This window comes from Phaenicophaeus curvirostris, chromosome 4 (genome assembly GCF_032191515.1).
Source record: "Phaenicophaeus curvirostris isolate KB17595 chromosome 4, BPBGC_Pcur_1.0, whole genome shotgun sequence".
NCBI classification, from domain to species: Eukaryota; Metazoa; Chordata; class Aves; order Cuculiformes; family Cuculidae; genus Phaenicophaeus; species Phaenicophaeus curvirostris.
This window is the reverse complement of record NC_091395.1, coordinates 20787564-20809878: the sequence shown is the minus strand read 5'-3', so window position 1 is coordinate 20809878 and position 22315 is coordinate 20787564. Positions and strand designations below refer to the sequence as shown.

General features: G+C 41.3%; 1 long non-coding RNA gene across 5 annotated transcripts in view; it reads right to left on the bottom strand.

Annotated features, from left to right (window-relative positions):
- The window catches only part of LOC138719890 (uncharacterized), a 40075-nt gene extending 21558 nt beyond the window's left edge, over positions 1–18517 (bottom strand). For 4 of the 5 annotated variants that reach the window (XR_011337333.1, XR_011337330.1, XR_011337331.1 and 1 more), the window contains exons 1-3: positions 18389–18517; positions 5238–5516; positions 3381–3462 (exon numbers count right to left, since the gene is read on the bottom strand). This is a non-coding gene — a long non-coding RNA (uncharacterized lncRNA). The remainder of the gene's footprint in view (positions 1–3380; positions 3463–5237; positions 5517–18388) is intronic. The other variant, XR_011337332.1, reaches the window with a different exon arrangement.
- Positions 18518–22315: the final 3798 nt, after the last annotated feature.

Genomic DNA, 22315 nt, shown 5'->3' with positions numbered 1-22315 from the left:
CAGCAGGCACATTTTCATGAGACTTTAATGCCTGTTAACAGAATAATTACCTTTGAAAGATCTCACTTCACAGATTATACCTATTTGAGCTCAGTGTTAGCCTTATTCAGCTCTTGCTAAAGTTTAAACATGGTCTAAGAGCTGAATTCAATCAAGGAAATTTTAATACAGTAACGCCTCTTCTGGCTTGGAACCTTTGCAAGTCGACACAGCGTAACATACAGACCAAAATATCTTGACAAAATATGTGAATATTTAGGCAAATTATTTCAAAATTGCATTTGGATTACACAATGCACTTTTTCTAGCAGGCCGAAGACACATTATATGCAACAACTCAAAACTGTTTCATGTCCTGCAAAGAATATGTATGGCAAAGTCAATTCACTCTTTAAGAAGATTTATCTATTGTGCAGATTAGAACTGAAAAGGAGATGGGCAATCAGAATCTGGATTGCTTTGTGTTTTAAGACAAGATTGCACACGGACTTTCATGATGCCCTTGCAGGATACATGGCATTTTTCTGAATAAGAAGAAATGAAAACTCAGGAGATCACAGAGGCAGTATGAACCAAATTAAATCCATAACTGCTTGGAAATAGGAAAGAAAGACTGTCAGTCAGCCTAGGTCAAGCCAGGGCTATGAAGTGTAACATAGTCCCACCTCTGCCCCACAAAGCTATCAGTCTATCAGCAAGGCCATTGGCCTTTTCCTCAAGGCAAGATTTGTAATGTGTTGGTTCTTTTTTTTTAAGCACATCTCTAACCTCATCTGAACTCTTTTCTTTCCCTTCACTGTCTCTTCTCTGCTCATATTCTTTCATGCTCTCATTTTGCCCTTCAACACCTCATTTTATTGTGTTTGTGGCCTTAGCTGGAGAGACTTAAAATTGTTTTTTCCTCTCGATCTACATTTTCATAACGAGCTTCTTAAAAATAATAATTTTCTGCAACAGTCTCTGTTTGGTTTATATCAACCTAGAGCAAACCTGCCAATGAGCATAAGAGCCCCAGCTTTGAAGAGCTAAAGAGTTAAAGGTCAGGAGGCCTTCAGGACAGAGACGATATTTTGAGTGGAATTCTTCCTCAAATTGGAAAATTCCAGTGTCACTGCAATACTTGAGTGTACGAAATATAAAGCAAACATTTCATATCTATATGGGTTTGATTTTAAAGGAAATGGCATGTTATTCTGAAAGAAATAAAATAATCAGCCTGGGCCAGCCACTCGATAATCTCTGGAGTTTAGATAGAGACTTCCTGTAAAATGATGATGAGTATCATGAGCGTTTGTTTAGTTTTAAGGATTTAAGTATAGAATAGGAGTCCGTGAAATTTCTTACTTTCAGTAATGCAAAACCCTCTACTTGTTTTTGGATTGTTTTGGAGAGTGTCCAGTAGCAGATGCCTATGTATGAGGATTAAGACTGAAGCAAGATGAAAGTGGTATTTCCCAGGTACATTGAATACATACAAGGGATCTTAGGTCCCTTGAATAAGATGTGGTGAGGGGGATTAGCATTCTTCAGTGGTTTTTCAGTTTTTCCTGAACATACTCAGTCACTTTTCAAAATTTTGTAAGCTCTTAGCATCTTATGATGACAAATTACAGAGACTAACTATATGTTGTATGAGAAAATGCTTCCTTATATTTGCTCTGAACTTCCTCCAAACTTCCTCCATTACATTGTTTCTCTTACAAGAACCTGTTCTGTACCAGAGATTAGACTGCAGATATTTTCCAGCGTACTGGATTTCAGAGGCTGGTATACCATGAGAAAAACGAAAACTAAAACAACTTCAAGACAATGCTGAGCTCCTGCCTGGACTCTTGAAATAAACATGTATTAGTGGCTATTCTGATGGGGTTTGGCACATTTGTTCTCAGATGATGATATGCTAACAGATGTTCCTGAAACACACAGAATATGTTTAAGCATCTTGCCCTGATCTGAGAGTGTCTGCAGCATAAAGCTTAAAAAGAAATAATGCTGTCTGTGTGACAGGCAATTGCTGGCAATTTTAAAAGAGAATGTCTACATCTATATTTCTACTTTATTGCTTTGCATGTATTTGTGACTTACCAAAGCAGTAAAATGAAAATTAAGCCTTCAGTATCACAACCCATAAACTAATTTTGCTAACAAAGAACAGAAAAGGAGGGGTTCAATGGGAACAGATTTTCTCTTTCCATTCCTAGGAAGCAGCCAAGCAGCCATGTGGTATTGCTTTGACCTTTCTTCAGCCATTTGTTCCTCTCTGCTTCTCCCTTGGATGTGTTTCTGTGTCACTTAGCAGTCACATAAATAATGTCAAGAGGCTTCATGTCATGGAAAGCTGCAGTGAGCCGTGAGCCATTCCAGCTTTAATTAGGTACACAAACGAAACCCAACAGTAATAAGTCTGAGGTACCATGAATGTCACAATCACAAGTCCTTTCTTGGTGAGGTCAAATCAGTGTCGGGAGGCATAAGGAAAACTACTACTTATTATAGAAGCAGGTTTTGCTTTCACTGGTTCTGTTTCAATTGGCAGATATCCACTCTGTTGAACAAGGTCCTCAGGGTATTCTTCTCCCTATCCTGCCTTTGCTCACTTGCTAGTTTTTAAGGCTTTGTTTTTCTAAGACAATATGGTTAGCAATGCTCACAACCAGCTGATGTACTATCTTGAGGTAAACATGACATAACTATCTGAGCAAGCATTCCCAACATAGGGAATACTTTGCAGGAGTTTCTAGCTTTCTGAATAATACTTTGAACCTTGAAGATATTACAGGCTACCCTGTAAAGTGCTCAGCTAGGCCCTGCTCTGCTGTCTGTGAATTAGTAAGCCTGATTCGTCCCGTGTTCAGACATTGCAGATAACACATATTTTCGACAGCATGGCTCTGCAGCATAGCTTTTAAAGAAGCATATGTTTAAAAGCGTAGGCATTAGGGTTATAAAAAGACTTTGGATCAGCTGCCTTCCCTGTCACATGCCTGGCAGGCTGCAGGCCAAACAGTTTTTGAAGACAATCTATCAGAAGGCAACATAAGTTATCAGAAGGCAATGATGCCAATGAGGGCAATTCAAATGCTTTCATGAAATATCCAGTTCTTGAAAGTCTGCTTGAGCAAAATTATTTGACAAGTGTGGTTAACACTAACACAAAGCTAACAGTCCCCCTGACATCCCTATAAGCACTTTCATAATTATCGATATTTCATAGAAAATTCATGAAGTACAATATTAAAGACATAGGTTTGTAGCTTCTACAAAAGTTATAAGGGCTATTTTTTTAAGTTGAAACATACCACAGTTATTTCAATGTTTCTTACAGCTGTTTGAATATCCTGACAGGCATAGGTGAAATGAATTGAAAGCTCATGACTCACCTTAGATGAACTAATGTTTCTTATCAGCCAGCTTTAACTCACATTTATCTTGTGCAATTTGACCAATCATTCATTTCTGCAGCTGAGAGAGACAGGTAAAGTTACAATTTTTTTTTCCCCTTCATATTCCTGATCAGCTTTTCTCAGTTGCGTGTAAGGGACTTGCTTGTGCACTAGCTGAGCTTTAGGTACAAGTTTTCTATACAGAATATTTCTGTCCAGTTCTGCTCCTCTGGAACTTGTCATGAGTGATACATAAAAAGGACATAAGATGAAAGAGGGCTATGTGCATAAGGCAGGGTGCAAGGCTATGACTATGGAGCAAATTCAGGCCAAAGGAGGCAAGGCTATAAAATGTTTTTTTTCATAGAGGGAATTCAATCACCTTATAACCTTGGTATGCAACACATGTTTAGTAATACTCTAAACAGCAGAGCTGCACGTATCAGTGGATTTCAGTGAAACAGTTTTGCACAGGAAAAAATACTCTTCTTGAGCTGTTTGGAGGAGGGAAGGCAAAGATTTTTTGACAGATGACAAAAGCACTACATGAATAGATGATTCAGTATTTGGAAACACCAAAAAAGTCTATGTTTAGAAGCAATCATCTCCTTAATAAAGTATCAGAACTCAAGTACTTCTTGTTTTCTTCCTTTTCAGAAAGTTCAAAAGTTTAATCTAATTTTGGAATTTCCTCTGAGCTAACTGAACAGATACACAATCTACTAACTCAGATGAGCTTTCTGTATTAAACATAATAATAATTAAACAACATAATTCACTCTTCAGTGCAATCTCAAAGCCTGACCATGTCTTATCAAATTCTGGCAAATTTCATGCCATTTCCATATTTTATATTAAAGGAGACTCTGATTCAGCAAGGTAATTCAAATATATACAGTTAAATATATGCCAAATATTCAGCATTTGTCTAGTTCCAACAAAATCAATGCTAAGCTGGGATTTCAGAGTATAATCAAAATCTCTGAATTGAATCTAAATAAAATACCTGATCTTTAACAGGACTTCTTAGTCTTTATTATTAGTTCAGCTCAAAAACTAAATATGGATTTGTACACAACCAAGTAACGGAGCCTGCGTCCTAATCTCAGTGAGACAACACTATGTCAGATCAAGCACATGCTGAGAGAATTTTCATGCTGCACTCCTAGCCTTATCTGCTCTTTTCAGCTTTGGCTGTGGCAAAACTGCACTCTAGTGGAACTGAAGCAGAAACACATGATCTGGGCAGACTGTCTCTCATCAGCTGCTTTGCCTGCCTACAGCTCTGCTGAGATGTTCTGGGTGCCTGATAGATTTTGCAGGCCTGGGGTCACTTAAAAAATACTCCAGCTTGAGATCATCTCAAATGACGCTACTGATACATGATTAAGAGGTAAGTTTGCAGACAATTTTTAATCTATGGTTACTCACCTCAATGGATTACAGAGCAAAGGCATTCACAAGCTATGCTGTGGAGTCCCTAAAAATCCATTGGATACACCACCATTAAACCACCAGAATGTGTGGGGTTGTCACAATTATAGACAGGGTGTTTCCTCAAAACATTTCACAAGATGTGCCTTGTGTAACGTTCAAATCACACCAGATAGCAAAATAGACAAGAACTAAATAGCTTTTGCTTCCTACAGATAGCAAATAGCCACCAGACAGAGCCCATCCAAGTCACATTGACTTCATTAACTTCACTTGTGTGAACTGTATGTTCTGAGCTGAAGCCAAAAGTGAAATAAAAGCATAAACAGGCCAAGATAACCAAACAAATGACATAGGAATTAGTGCAGAGCTATTATAAAACAAAGGAGGAAGCAAATTTGGGGGCTGAATACTACTTACATTGAAATATATTTGGCTTTACAAGTACAGATACTGCCGTAAATTCTACTGCCATCTTCTGTTACAGAGACCAGTATGGACGTGCTGCCACTGAGTAGGTCTGGACTCCACGTTGCTGTGCAACAGAACACAGTAAGCAATAGGTGAGGATGCCAAAGAAGCCTCTGTTCTCAGTTTAAAGAGAAACTCGTGAACACTTCTACACAATGGAAATTAACTTTACTTCATTTTTCTGAAATGAATGCAAAATTTCAGTAGAATTTGGCAAATATTCGTGGCCTGAAAAGTAGAAGTGAGGAAACATTTCTTTTTTGTGTCTTAAAAAATGAAATACCTAAAAACTTTGTGAAATAACTTTTGTGTTACTCATTGCCTCAATTTCATTTTTGAAGTCTGGAAAAATAGTGAGGACAAAATACCTGAGCTAGTGACTCAAACCTGGTCAAAACTGAGCTAGTTTGACCATTGTTTCGGCAGATGTATTAATTCTAAAAGTTCTTTAGTTTGTGACCTTGTTTTTACTGCTGGTAGGCCCTCACCTTTTAGATGAAAGGTGCATCAGGCAGGTCATAGCTACATCTCATATATACCCTTGGTGTATGCAGATCAGAGGGTCTTTTAATCTTTCCTAGTACCTGTACATGCAATGCAAAGCACAAGGGGACTTTGAGCTTGGTTTGATAATCTAGGATTCACACTAGTACCACCAATAACAAAGGAACATTCACTGCCTGTATATCAACACATTTTGTGCTTAACATTTTAACCTGCATGCTGAATTGAAGATCTTGTCATCCAAGCAGCACTTTGAGATGCTTGTTTCAAAATTACAGAGATAGTTTAAAAGCTATTCACAACTGATTTTGAAAAAAAGAAACACAAGGGACTCTATGATAGCTGTGCCTTCATCTTGACCATCAGCAATGTGGTCCCGACACAGACTTTCTTCACAAAACATCAAAATACCACACTTTTCAGGGAAAATATTAGCTATCTCCTTTTGAAATGGCATCAAGGGAATGTGTACTTCTGACTTCAATTTCCTGAATGAGAAGCTAAGGTTGCGCTGTTCTGCTTGCACTAAACAACCAAAGTGACTTAACGTCTTCTCTTTCAGAGAAGACTCTACTTTTGTGCCCAGTATTCCATGATCTTGATCATTATCTCTTTTTTTTTAATAAAACCAAACCAAAACAAAACTAAAACCCAAAATCACAACACATCTCTTTTTTTCCCTATTACCACAAAGCTGTAGATCATACAACATCAGTCAGGTGCATGAATAAAACATTCTGAAGCAATTTTCCCATGTGCCTTGTCCTGTTTTGGTCCCTGTTCGAGCTGTTGGCTTCTGGCAATAATTTGTTGATGCAAGCGTGTCATGTTTTCTTGTGGCTGCACAGGCTAGAAAAGTGACTTTGAGTAAGGAAAAAGTAAACGCTAAGTGTGTAACAGAGCTGGGCCTGAGGGTGGGGCTGTGGACTGACAGGAACTACGGTCTTAAGCCATGAATCTAGAAAGAGATTTTTACCTTCAGAGAAGGGAGAAGATGTATTTCAGTAATTGATATATACACAGTAATGTATTCAGTAAAGATTAGTAATGAAAGGGCTAAGGCTGTAGTTTCATGTCTGTCTTATGCTTTTCTAAACATTGGCAGTTTCACTACCTTCTCACGCTATCTTCCCATGGTTAGGTGGTGAGGTGGAGCAGGAAATGGATCTGGCACTGTGACAACAGCACCCTACTCAAACTAGTTTGTCCTAATGAGGCTGTAAAAACAAATTCCAAGGTATAAAGATGTCCACTTTTCCTGAGGCTTCTGGAAGGCTGAAACCTAAACAAGGATTTAGAGATTACAGATGGATCTCCAGATGCTGATGCTCTCCTAAATCATAAGTCTCTATTGTCCATTTGCTCCAAAATCTAGCATACGCACACTAATGCACACACTTTGAATCAGACCCTAAAATTACACTTTAATCATTTTGGAGCAAGATTTGAGCAGGAGACATTTGCCCCTTGCAGGAAGGAAAACTGTTGAAATAAAATAGAGGGAGAATATCAAAGATATTCACATTTAAATAAAGCCTATTTCACAGATGCTAGGGTAAAGGTGCAAAACAATCAATACAGCTGACACGTTTTCCTTTAATTGTCACCCTTGTTGTTCTTTTATATCAAGCCCACATGCTATGAGAAGTAGAGAAGAGATAATTTCATATCTACTAATTATTATAGTGATGTTATTAAGTTAGACTATGGATAATAATAAGATGGGGTGTGTGTAAAAAGAATTCATTATGAAATTAATTGCTCTGATTAGGGTCAACACATGAGATAAGGTTTATAAAGCATTTCAGAAACAATTAGTTTTGATGGCTATTTGGCATTCTAAGACATGTAAATCTAGAGCATTTATTTTACATTTCTCTCCCCTCCCCATTCATATGCTAAGTCCTCTGATAAACGCTGCTTACTCAAAAGAAAATTGAAATCAGTGGATTGAAGCAAAGCTGGATAATGAGGTATTATTGATATATGCTGTAAACGCTTCAATTATTCCTGCCTTCAGTTTTGAAATTATTTCAGAGAAACAAAAAATAAATTAAAAAAAGGCTTTTTACAAAGTCAATTTCCATCTCTCCACTGCATTTGTGGTTGTTGTCTTTTCCCCTTAATAGATATGGAAAGGGCTTGATCGCAGTTTTCTTTCTGAACATACTCTTGCTCTTTGTAATTCCTTTCTCTTGACTCTCAAGGGCTCTCTCACAGAACATTGCCCCTCAAGTTATGTGAAGCACCTGTTCCCAATTCATCTCTGTAAATAAAACTTAAGATGGCTTTGTCTCCTTGCATCTTAAATGCACTTTCTTCTTTTGTCTCTTTTTCTCCCCTGAATTCTTAAAGAAAACAACTGACAGAAGAAACTAGCAGAAATATCCTTAATGTGAAAGAGCAACTGTGCATTCAGGATGTTCTTTATCACAAAGGTCTACAATAGTCTACATTCCTTTCTAATACAGCTGAGTTTTGGCACTTGATTTTAATGTGATCACACTTGGTCAATCATGACAACTTTCAAAGATCCTATCCTAGATACTGGCTGTTTACAGGATGATTACAGGATGATTTAGCTAAGCTAACTGGTTTTGGCCCAACAGTGGCCCAGTTTTGCTACAACACATGGACTCTCAAAGGATCATTTATGTAACTGCCCTGATATGAATATATCCATTTTGGGTTTGTTCATCTCATTTTCTCACTGTCCACTCACTCAAACTAATGATGGAAGCAAACAGCTCCTCTATGCAACGAATGAGATGCCCTGAAGCATCTTTTTCAAAAGATGCAACTATCATTATCGTTATCTTTGCAGATGGGGAAATAGAGGCTCTGAGGTGTGCAACTAATGTACCCAGAAGCCTAAAGTACGACTGGGATACAGTCTGTTTCTCCACAGCCCTGGCACAGAAACAACAATAGGGAGCTGTAGGTGCATGAGCACATCTTATCTAGCTTGCTGGATTGAAGGCCCTGAGAAACACAAGAGAGTGCAATTAGGAAGGGAACCAGAGCCTACTGAAGTCAATGGAAATCTTTCCAAATATTTCAACAGGTATGTGGCAGAAGACCCTGATGAATCCTCTAGGGCTGCCTGTTGCCTGCTCTGCGTGGCTTATTAAGAACAAAATTCATCTTGAACACAACTCCTCGAATGGCAGTTTTGTAGACATCTGTGCTTATCCTCCCATTGCAAGCAGCAGCTAACAGTGACGGGATGGAGAAGAGCATAACGGGAGAGATAAGGCATAGCAAGACACAAGACAAAGCAGCTTACAGGAATGGCAGGACCTCTTGTTCCCTTCTGCCTGTCCCCCAGGAGCCTGCAGAAGCCCGACAGTTTTGTGGCAGCTAGTAGAGCAAACATCATTTTTCAGCTTATTTTCTGTTGCAAAGACGAGTGGCTTGATACTGTGATTGATCAGTGCTCCTACTGAGTCAATACCCAGATTACATGCAATAAATCCCAGGAGCAGCACCAAAACTGCAACGAGTGACTATGCCTCAGCACACTGCCAGATTCTCACTCCCCTCCCACACTGGAAACTCACCAAGCCAATGGAGCTGGTGCAAGCAGACATCAGCACATCAGTAGCTGGCTCATTTCAGCCTAAGACATCATCATTGGATATATAACTCCAGAGGAAAGCTCTGGAAAAAGCAGCACATTCTCTAGAAGAGAAAATAATACTGACAGGAATTTTGGAGAGCTGCCACTCTATCAATGCCTTGTATCAGAGCAATGAAGGGAGAGGGAGAGGGAGAGGGAGAGGGAGAGGGAGAGGGAGAGGGAGAGGGAGGGGAGAGGGAAGGGAAGGGAAGGGAAGGGAAGGGAAGGGAAGGGAAGGGAAGGGAAGGGAAGGGAAGGGAAGGGAAGGGAAGGGAAGGGAAGGGAAGGGAAGGGAAGGGAAGGGAAGGGAAGGGAAGGGAAGGGAAGGGAAGGGAAGGGAAGGGAAGGGAAGGGAAGGGAAGGGAAGGGAAGGGAAGGGAAGGGAAGGGAAGGGAAGGGAAGGGAAGGGAAGGGAAGGGAAGGGAAGGGAAGGGAAGGGAAGGGAAGGGAAGGGAAGGGAATATACTATACAACAGCAGGCAGCCTTGCTGCTCAATACCAAGTAATAAAAATCAATTGAATGATCAATAGGCTTTTCTGTCCACCAAGGCTTTGAAGATTCTGCTGTCGTGCTCTCTGCTATAATTAGCACTTGACGAACTTAAAATGTTTAATGACTGTGAAATTGAATTCCTATAGAGACAATGCGCATCTGGAAAAACAGCATGCAATTCAGGGGTCTATGGAGTCCCACACCATTAAACACAGAACTTCAAATAGAGTTTTCACTGTGAAAATGGAGCAGGCTCTTTGACGTGCTAACATCAGCTCTGGTTCACTTGCTTCTCAAATGATTGGTGTAGCAGACGAACTTCAAAGACCTCAGGATAAACTTTAAAGCGACTACAGCATTTGCTTGTTTAGAAATGAATGTACTTTTCTGGCAGTTAATTAAGAGAGCCAGACCAACCTTACTTCAGTTTCACCTTCACAGTTAGAATGAATGTGGAATGGGGTATATCACCCTTTATACCTATATATATATACACACACACATGTACATAAAGAGAGAAGAACTCATCGACCCATGAACCCATTTCAGATTCAGCAGAAACTTGGCCAGTTTAGAACTGATCACCTCGCAGGATCATGACAACCTGGACTAATGTGTGATATCAAGAAGAAGAGAAATGTTTATGGGCTCTGGAAGAGGGGACAGGCCTCTTGGGTGGACTACTGGAGGGAAGTGAGATTGTGTAGAGAAAAAATCAGAAGGGCTAAGGCTCAATTAGAAATCATATTGGCAAAGTCTGTAAAAGAAAACAAAAAAATCTTTCTATAAATATATAAATACTAAAAGGAGGACTAGGGAGACCATACAGTCCCTATTGGATGCAGAAGGAACAACAGTGACAGGGGATGAGAAAAAGGCTGAGGTACTTAATGCCTTCTTTGCCTCAGTCTTTAAGTGTAAAGAAAGTTGTTCCGTCTGTGTACAAACCCAGGAGCTAGAGGAGCAAAAAAACCCAGGAACTAGAGAAGCAAAAAAATCCAAGAGGAGGTGGTCAGAGCCTTGCTAGCCTGACTAGACACCCACAAGTCTATGGGGCCGGATGGGATTCATCCAACGGTATTGAAGGAGCTGGTGGATGTCCTGGCCAAAACCCTTTCCATCATCTTCCAACAGTCCTGGAAGACTGGGGAAGTTCCACTGGACTGGAGGCTGGCTGATGTTGTCCCCATCTACAAGAAGGGTCCCAGGGAGGATCCAGGGAACTACAGGCCTGTCAGTCTGTCCTCAGTGCCAGGGAAAGTCATGGAACAGGTGATCTTGAGTGCTATCATGAAGCACATTCAAGAGAACCAGGTGATCAGGCCCAGTCAATAGGGGTTCACGAAAGGCAGGTCTTGCCAAACAAACCTGATTACCTTCTATGACAAAGTGACTCGACTACTGGATGAGGGAAAGGCTGTGGATGTGGTCTTCTTGGACTTCAGTAAAGCCTTTGACACAGTTTCTCACAGCATTCTGCTTGAGAATGCTAGAGCATTCTGCTTGAGAAACTGTCAGCCTCTGGCCTGGACAGGCGCACACTCTCCTGGGTGGAAAACTGGGTGGATGGCCGGGCCCAGAGAGTAAATGGAGTTAACTCCAGCCGCAGACCAGTTGCAAGTGGGGTTCCCCAGGGCTCCGTGCTGGGTCCAGCCCTGTTCAATGTCTTTATCAATGACCTGGATGAAGGCATCGAGTGCACCCTTAGCAAGTTTGCAGATGACACTAAGCTGGGTGGAAGCGTGGATCTGCTGGAGGGTAGGGAGGCTCTGCAAAGGGATCTGAACAGGCTGGACCACTGGGCTGAGACCAATGGCATGAGGTTTAACAAGGCCAAGTGCCGGGTCCTGCACTTGGGGCACAACAACCCTGTGCAGTGCTACAGACTAGGAGAAGTCTGTCTAGAAAGCTGCCTGGAGGAGAAGGACCTGGGAGTTTTGACTGAAAGCCGACTGAACATGAGCCAGCAGTGTGCCCAGGTGGCCAAGAAGGCCAATGGCATCTTGGCTTGTATCAGAAACGGCGTGACCAGCAGGTCCAGGGAGGTTATTCTCCCTCTGTACACGGCACTGGTGAGACCGCTCCTTGAATACTGTGTTCATTTCTGGGCCCCTCACCACAAGAAGGATGTTGAGGCTCTGGAACGAGTCCAGAGAAGAGCAACAAAGCTGGTGAAGGGGCTGGAGAACAGGCCTTATAAGGAACGGCTGAGAGAGCTGGGGTTGTTTAGCCTGGAGAAGAGGAGGCTGAGGGGAGACCTCATTGCTCTCTACAACTACCTGAAAGGAGGTTGTAGAGAGGAGGGTGCTGGCCTCTTCTCCCAAGTGACGGGGGACAGGACAAGAGGGAATGGCCTCAAGCTCTGCCAGGGGAGGTTCAGGCTGGACATTAGGAAAAAATTTTTCACAGGAAGGGTCATTGGGCACTGGAACAGGCTGCCCAGGGAGGTGGTTGAGTCACCTTCCCTGGAGGTGTTTAAGGCACGGGTGGGTGAGGTGCTAAGGGACATGGTTTAGTACTTGATAGCAATGGTTGGACTCGATGATCTGGTGGGTCTCTTCCAACCTGGTTATTCTATGATTATATGATTCTATAATGTTTCTAACATTAACATGTACATGTGAACTGGCCAAAGCTGCCTTTCACTCCATGCAAAAATCTAAAAAAAAAAACAAACCAAAAAACAGAAAGGCCTGTAAATGGATTTTGTCCTTCTAGGGCTTTTCAGGGCCAGGGTTCAAAACCAGAACACTGGCTTTCTAGTATCATGCTGGGAGGATAATAAAAGAAGAGACAGGGTCCCGGTCAGAATAGCCTCTTTTAATTTTGTCTTCTCAGTCATGGAATAAAGTTCTCTCCTGCCTCCCTCAACCTCCGAACATTAGCTCCAGAGTCCAAGGCCACACAAACATAAGCCTAAATATACAAAGGATCACAGAATGGCTTGAGATGGAAGGGACCTTAAAGATCACCTAGTTCCAACCCCCCTACCATGGGCAGGGACATCTCCTAGACCAGGCTGCTCAAGGCCTTATCCAACCTGGTCTTGAATTCTCCAGGGACGGGGCATCCACAACTTCCTGGGAAACCTATTCTAGTGCCTTATGACCCTCATTGTGAAGAATTCCTCCTAATGTCTAATCTAAACCTTTCTCCTTCAAATTTAAAGCCATTTCCCCTCATCTTATCACTACATGCCCTTGTAAAGAGTCCCTTCCCAGCTTTCTTGTACCATAGTCTCCTTCAGGTGTTGGAAAATGATTATAAGGTCTCCCCAGAGCCTTCTCTTCTCAAGGCTCAACAATCCCAACTCTCTCAGCCTGTCCTCATATGGGAGGTTCTCCAGCCCTCTGATCATCTTTCTCGCCCTCTTCTGGACTGGTTCCAACACCTCCATAGCATTCTTATGCTGAGGATTGTAGAACTGGACACAATACTCCAGGTGAGGTCTCACAAGAGTGGAATAGAGGGGCAGAATCACCTCCCTTGACCTGCTGGCCACGTTTCATTGGGTGCAGTCCAGGATACAGTGGGCCTTCTGAGCTGTGAGTGCACACTGCTGGCTGTCGAGCTTCTTATCAACCAGCACCCCGATGTCCTTCTCCACAGGGCTGCTCTCAATCACATCATCCCCTATCCTGTATTGAACCTGCAGATTGCCCTGACCCAGGTGTAGGACCTTGCATTTGGCCCTGTTGAACCTCATGAGATTCACACAGGCCCACTTCTCCTGCCTATCCAGGTCCCTCTGGATGACGTCCCATCCTTCTCCCATGACAACTCCACCACTCAGCTTAGTGTCATCTGGAAACTTACTAAGGGTGCACTCAATCTCACTATCTATATCATTGATGAAAATATTAAACAGTACTGGTCCCAGTACATGATACTACTTGTCATGGAACTCCACCTGGACATTGACCTGTTGACCACTACTCTCTGCAACCATCCAGCCAATTTCTTATCCACCAGACAGTCCACCCATCAAATCCATATCTCTCCAATTTAGAGAAAAGGATGTTGTTGGGGATCATGTCAAGGGCTTTACAGATCTCCAGATAGATTGCATCCATGGCTTTTCCCATGTCCATGGATGTGGTCATCCCACCATAGAAAGTTACCTGGTGGCTTTATTTGTAAATATATTGTGCTACATTTGTAAATATAATGATTTTACTCTGACTACATTTGTGCCTGCACAGAAATTCAATAGAAATTGCTGTTTTAAATCTCATGTTTGATCTTTTCAATTTTTAAAAGACTGCTGTGGAAGATGTATTATGAATTTATTGTGAATAAAGAGAAGTAAAACTGTTAGCGCTATGCTAAAGTTCATTTTGTGGACAAGGTTAATGCATGGTAAGATATGATGGCTGAATATGAATCTATAGAGCTTGACCTCGTGATTCAAGCTGAACTGCTTAAAGATTTGTCTGTGCTAACACTGCTAGAATTAGCCATGTGACTGCTGTTTCTGATCTGTAAAGTTTGAAAGCTAACAGTTTTCTGCCATATAAAAGTGCAACAAAGATCAAATGTTCCTGAAACAGAACAGTATTTCATATTTAAAGAAACCAATAAAAATATGCATGACTGTGGATTAAAAAACAATAAAACCATCCCTTTTATGTATCATATGAGAACCATAGGTGTGTATTTTCTGTCTGCTTTCACAAGGTCATGTAGAACCTTTTAAAGCTCTGGGTTAAACATTCGACCTTTACTTTGAGCTTTCCCACCTCTGAAGTGTTACCATAGATAATATATAAGACAACCTGACCTTTGAAGGGTGCTCCATTGAGTTTTCAAATATTATATGATTGCAACATTTAATCCCCAACCTGTTCTTGGCTTCAGCTTCATATTACTATGATGAATCTCCAGTTTTCACTCTGTAGGGTCAAGGCCTTTGGGTTTTTTCACTCAAACTTCAGTAGCACAGCATTGGAGCCAGACTTTGCTTCGCCCATTCTTTGATCACCTGAGTTCTCACAACAGAACTGCAGCAAGAACACAAGCCCTAGAAAAACTTAGTGACTTTAAGTCCCTACTACTCTTAAAAACCCCTTCCTCCCCATCCCCGCCCCCTAAGTGTAGGTGTAATTAGGTGTTGTTTGCAACTTCAGCCATGACAAGTGACATGAAAATACAGCACATGTTTGCTTAGCTGTTCCTCAACCTGCTACATGTGTAGCAACAACCATGTCACATTCCTGCCCTGTCCTAACAGCATATCCCAGCACACAGCCCAGAATATTAGTTACTGATCTACTGCACCTAGGTTGTTATATTCATTGAAAAATACTGGATTAAAGTTTATATTTCAAGGAAATATCCCAAGTTAAAGGAGCTGGAGGAGATGAGCCATTAATCACAATGAAGATATGATAATTCACATCAGCAAGAGTAGCGGCTTGGTGGAGCTTTGCTGATTTAAACCAGTGGAAGATTTCACCCATTACTCCTGTAAATATTCCACAAAAATACAATGTTCCCTGTAGTCCTTGTTGTCATTGTCTTAAGCAATTACTGCACTATATTCCCAAGAAAAGGTACAGCAATGTATGTTTTAATCTCAAGGTGACTTACTGCCTGTTTTTCTATAATGAGAGATGACTGCTTTACTTCAATAGCTTTTATTAGTGGTGAAAAAAAAAAAGGCAGTGATTAGATTTTGTAATTGAAAAGAGAGGGTAATTTGAACTCCAGTCTTCTTGGAAATGAGGCTTTCTATTAGAAAAAGGAGAAAGTCTGAAAGGAATAACTGTCTTTCAGGCATTGTGGTATACTAAAAAAAAAAAAAGAGACATAGAACAGTGGAGACTGTTTCTTCCCTTGTGTACTCTTCTCCTGGAGAGAAAACCAGAGCTATGTCCTAGCTAGATCTCTGCGACACTGCCCAGCTAGGTGGCTTACTGTCTCTCAATGGTCCTGAACATGTGCAGCCCTTGTAACTACAAGCCTTGTCTTGCACTGACAATACCCAGAAGAAACACAGGGGAAAAGAGGGATTAGGTTCTGGAAGAGCATGTGAACACACAGTAAAGACTTGCATTGTGTTCCAGGCTGTACTTATGAAGACATCCCCTCAATGTTCGACATTCCATGAGCTCAAGGGAGACAGCACTGTAGAAGTTATAGAAATGGACACTAAATGCATCCTTCACTGCTGAAGGAAGTGGTACTTCTGCAAAAATAACATGCCAAGAAAAATGGGCACTGTTTACTCTAGGTATAAGCAAAGCAGCTATCTGAAGACTTAAAAAGCACTAATTTTAAAAAGGTTTTGAGTTAAAAATAGTGTCAAGAACTTTATGAATGAGACTGAAACCTGTGGCTCAGACTGAGAGAGCTGTGTTTTCACTTGAGTAGACTGGAAGATAGTTGAAAGCCCAAAGACTTTCATTTCACAAAACATAAGGCAACAGTTTTGATACCCTTTGGTAAAGTTTCTACATAAAGCAAAAAAGTCTGCTTACAAGTCAAATTTACATTTCCATTTCATTACGAAATAGCAATTTCTTTTCATTTGCATATCAAAATCAAAAATGAAATACAAATGGAAGTTGAAAATGCCAGCTTCAGTTTGGATTTCTTTAAGAAAAAAAAATTGGCCAAACTGCAGAAGCAGTTTGAAAAGAAAGACTGCACTGTCAGTAAAAACCTCTACTCACTTCCTGATTAAGGAACAAAAGTAGGAATAGTGATATTTTTCATGGACTTTTTTTTTTTTAAAAAAAAACCAAAACTGATATTCTGTTTCCTGATTACATTTTATTCAATAGGAAGGATTTTCTCACCATTTTCATCCCAGATTTTCTCTGCCTGCAGGCTATGCCACATCTGCCAGAAATAGATAATACCACTGATACATAGCTAGAGAAGAACTCACTGGAGCACAGGGGTGTGAATGATTGAACCAGCACTGACAGAAGCTAAAACCAAAATTATAACTTGTTACTCAAAGAGGTACTGCATGGATATGTAAGATGGGGATGACAGGATCAGCTGTGATTTCAGATTTCAATTTGTCCTGAGTCTGGAACAATCAGAAACTACACTTTTGTAGCAGAAGAAAAAAGTTCTGAAGCAACAACTTCCTATTTAGAAATCCTGAGTCACATCCTCTGTGGAGACAGTTGGCTTCTTGAAATGAACAAAGCCAAGGATCAGGCTGTCTAAACTTTTTGTTCATGTCTTCAGAACATGGGAAATTCAGTTTCAGAAGCCATTATCAGGTACCGCTTAACATATGCAATTTAAGTGTCGCTTCTGCATACATCAAGTTTTACAGTTCAAAATTTCTTGGGGAAATCCTCAGGAGGGAAAGGGAAGATGAACTGTAGATTTTAATAAATTGCTGTGGTTTTGGTTTCTGTCTCTACCTTATTTGGTTGCTAAGTATGTGGCAAGAATAAATGAAGATATATAACTTAGGGGGAAGATAACTGCATTGCTAAAACGGTGCAGCCAAGCTTTATTTTGCAGTTGGCTAAAGAAGAAATTTCTAAAACTGAGTATGACCTAGAAACTGCACATTCCCCAACAGTCCCAGCAGCCCTAATTAGTTGAAGAAACTGAGCATTTTAGCACATAACCTTCAAATCATCTCTTTGAATTCACTCTTTGGCTCTAAATCTCATTGTTTTCCCACGTGTCTCATTTCATACAGCTAATGGTTCAACTCAATCAAGGAGCAGGTTTTATATGGGAGCAAATTCTGCCTGCATTCTAAAGGTCTGAAATTTGAAATAGATTACCACTCTTTGCTTTGTTCTTTAAACTCAAATGAGTGTCAGCATCACATCCTCTTTCTGACCCACAAATGGTTTGTCAGGTACCTCACCTCCCTCTTTACTCTCAGAAGAATAATTTCACATCTCAGGTGATGAAGAGTTCATGCACAGGAATATGAAATGTTTTGTTTCTCATATACAGCTGCTATCTGAAGTTTGTGGCCCCTCTCCAGCTTATCCTTTTCAGATGGGGTATTTTCCTCTGTACTCTGCAAAAGATTTTCTGAACATAATACAGTCCATACTTGTCAAGGCATTGATTTTTCCAGACCTGGCACATACATATAGAAATAAAATTTTATCCAGGGCAGAGGGTGAAGGGGGCATCCTGTTCATGAAGGCCTTTCTTCCTTTTTTAAATCAAAAACCCGTTCAGTAACGATTTGTCTTTCAGTGAAAAACAAATGTAGCCAAACCCAGCAGACTACTAAGGAACTTTTTCCTTTGTCTTACATTTACTTACATGGAGATAAGTGCATAACAGGGTAAAGAAGTTACTAACTGGTCAAAGTCTCATCTGTCCACTCAAACAAACACACACTGTGTATTTGACGACTATAAAAACTGCAATGAGAATGCAAGCCCACAGTCTGCAGCATTATAACCCATTAATAACAAGGCACTATAAAGAGAACAAGGGAAAACAAAATGGGAAAAGATGAAAGAAAGGAGGGCATAAAAATCTCACCTCAAGAACCAGCTGAGAATATTCAATGAGGAGGACTCCCTGATGGAAAATAACTTCCAGAATAATCCAAAATGCAGATTTTACAGTAAATCTTTCAACTCCAGAGTGAGGGAAATTGCAATGAAGCTACATGATCAACATTTCAGTTCAGTTCTTAACATTTTCAAAATCTGCTTTAGGGTAAAGACAAATACTTAAAGACTGGAATATCCCTTAGGAGAAATAAAAAAATGTCCAGCTCACTTTGAGCATCCTGGGTAAGCTTTTCTTTTGACAATCAAATTTTCATTAGATCAGAGCAAACACAATGGTTCAGAACAAACTGAGATGCCACTCAATTCACAGCTTTGACAACTTCTGCTTACCTGGGTGTTCTGGACAAATGTTATTCAGAGAAAGTTTGCTCCAGGTGGCAAATCCTTTCAGATGTGGTTTATTTTCAGATTAACTGGGAACACAAACAGAAAATGCCACCATCAATAAAGGACCTACAACTGTTATTCCTTTCCTAAGAGTTGCTCATTTTCTTCATGTGCAAAATTTTAAAACTCCTTGAAAATGTGTTCATGTTTCTGACACTATTTTTGCCTAGAGAGAGATCCACTCACACAACTAACTTGGAACTTTGTGAAAAATGTAATTGATTCCAATTTTGTGTCAAAGTTCAGTACTGTGCGCCTTCCACAACGACTATATTGAAGAACTATAAGTAGTTTAGAATTGTCAGACACTATATTTACCTATCTAAGAAACAAACCATCTTGGAAACCTAGCTTTATGTAATGATGAGCCGATGGAGCTGGTGCAAGCAGACATCAGCACATCAGAAGCTGGCTCATTTCAGTCTAAGACATCATCATTTTTCACAGAAAGGGTCATTGGGCGCTGGAACAGGCTGCCCAGGGAGGTCGTTGAGTCACCTTCCCTGGAGGTGTTTAAGGCACGGGTGGACGAGGTGCTGAGGGGCATGGTTTAGTGATTGATAGGAATGGAAACGCAGCTCTGGCGCTCACCTTTCTGTTACTTGGTACAGATATATGTCTTTAAGCAAACCAAAAATTTTTTTTTACACAGTTTAATAATGAGAAAAAATGTACACTGCAGAAACTTTCTAACCCATTTAAAATGTATATGTAGGGTAAAGCTTGACTGGTTCAAGGGCATAGAATCATAGAATCATCAGGTTGGAAAAGACCTCTTGGGTCATTGAGTCCAACCTCTCCTATCTGTTACTAAACCATGGTCCTGAACATTTTGTCCACCCACTTTTTAAACGCTCCCAGGGATGGTGACTCAACCACCTCCCTGGGCAGCCTCTGCCAGCACCTGACGACCCTTTCTGTGAATTTTTTTTTCCTGATATCCAGCCTGAACCACCCCAGCACAGCTTGAAGCTATTCCTCCTTGTCCTATTACCTGTCACCTGGGAGAAGAGGCCAGCACCCTCCTCTCTACAACCTCCTTTCAGGTAGTTATAGAGAGCAATGAGGTCTCCCCTCAGCCTCCTCTTCTCCAGGCTAAACAACCCCAGCTCTCTCAGCTGCTCCTCATAAGGCCTGTTCTCCAGCCCCCTCACCAGCTTTGTTGCTCTTCTCTGGACTCGCTCCAGAGCCTCAACATCCTTCTTGTGGTGAGGGGCACAGAAATGAACACAGGATTCGAGGAGCGGTCTCACCAGTGCCGTGTACAGAGGGAGAATAACCTCCCTGGACCTGCTGGTCACACCATTTCTGATACAAGCCAAGATGCCATTGGCCTTCTTGGCCACCTGGGCACACTGCTGGCTCATATTCAGTCGGCTGTCAACCAACACTCCCAGGTCCTTCTCCTCCAGGCAGCTTTCCAGACAGACTTCTCCTAGTCTGTAGCTGCACAGGGTTGTTGTGCCCCAAGTGCAGGACCCGGCACTTGGCCTTGTTAAACCTCATGCCATTGGACTCAGCCCAGCGGTCCAGCCTGTTCAGATCCCTTTGCAGAGCCTCCCTGCCCTCCAGCAGATCGACACTTCCACCCAGCTTAGTGTCGTCTGCAAACTTGCTAAGGGTGCACTCAATGCCTTCATCCAGGTCATTGATAAAGACACTGAACAGGGCTGGCAGTGCAGTTCTGTTTCTTTCTCATTCTAAGTCAAGTCAGTTCGGCTTTGCTTACCTGGGTTTCTGCAGACTGAACCAGATTTCTCCTCCTCATCCCCAGGGCCAGAAGCTAGAAACTGGTGTTCCTCTAGTCCGAGAGTCGAGCGGTGCCGGAGCTGGTGAATCGCTCGCACCACCTAGTGATGGCTGCAGGCTTGCACAGCTCCTCCTTCCTGCCTGAAGCCAAGTGAATCCTGGCTGAGGATGCTGGTCTTCTCTGGAGGGGAAAAAGGAAAAAAAAAAACCACTTAAAGCACAAACATTGTGGCAAGGCCTAGTGTTCTCTTCTCATCATCATCATTTTAGCTTGCTTTTCCTCCCACATGCCATGCATGTAACACTATATTAAATACATCCACATCACGTTTGTGTGAATATCAGGTGAACTACACAGGGCTCAAAACCTGTGAGAGTGGTGCTAGACTGAACTGGAGAAAGTAGGATGCAATGATGAGAGTCAAGAACATTTCTACAAATCAAAAAATTTCATACAAAAAGGAGAATATTTTATATTCCCCAGAAACAATTCTTTCTATATTAATTAATGTTTTCTCTGCAAAAAAAATATTTTCACCATTTTCTTCAGCGCTTGTCTACAAAGTGAGCTTTCTCTAGAGATTTTTCAGCCTGCAGCTCACTGCGAGGAGGGAGCAATGTCAACGTGGTATGTGACTCTGCAAGGAACTAAGCCGCAGTGGTGTCTACAGGATAAAAGACTGTCCCTGTTGAAGCAAAATCCGAAAGTTCACTGACTAATTTGACTCACGAATTCACACTTAACTTGCTATCTATTTTGGTGGGAACAGCAGTACAGTATAAAAAGCAGGGTTTGGAGGGTGGGCTGGGGGAGAGGGGTGTTGGCTTTTTTTTCAGGGAGGGGCTTTTTTTTATTCCCCCAATTAGAAGTGGGACATAGGAGTCACAAGTTTCAGGATCTGTGCTGTAAGTTAATAAGCACTTATTTTAGCTTGAATTGTATTGCCCGTCTCAGCTGACCTTTGGATAAAATAGAGGTGACCCTTATCTGTATTGTCAGAGTGTTTCTAGGTTTTGCTGAATACTGCTTCAAAAAGGTGTAGGAATCCTTCCATGAAAATTCTGTAACACAGAAATTCAAGGGATCAGAATTAGAACAGAATAAGAAAAAGGGCAGATTTGTGCAAGTCCCTGTTTCTCCAGTTGTGCCATGAGGAGGAGGGTAGCTGTTCTAGAAATTAGCTTATAGGCTACCGATAACTTCATGACAATACTCATTCTTTCCAGCAGGTTGAGTTTGAGGGCAGGGAATATGGGAAGGCATGTGAGCAGAAGTAAGGTCCACATCTATATATCAGCTGATGTATCAGTCTAGTACAGAGCCACTGGAGCTTTTCCATCCCACTTTGGGCTATGAGGATACATGTTACTTTCTCTCTGCCTGAGCATTTCTTTGAAGACTAGTGGTTTAACTCTATTAGCAATTAAGATTAACCAGTCTCCTATCTGTGGCTGCAAAAATGAAAGTGCTATTACTTCAGACAAGCCATGGCTAATTGGGCCTGAACAGGGGTTGGGGGAGAGAGAGTGTGTGTGTGTGCGTGCGCGCGCGCATGCGTGGATCTTTTCTGGTCTTTGTTTTACTTGATGGTCTGTTTTTCTCTTAATTTCTTTGGTTCTGGCATTTAAGAGAGCAAGCCAGTTGAGCTTTGAATGAATCATCTTTTATTATTAACTTGCAAATCCATTGAGGATTTCATATGTTATTTGCTTTTCAGCAAGGGCATTATTAAGAATTAAATTTAAACCCCAAAAC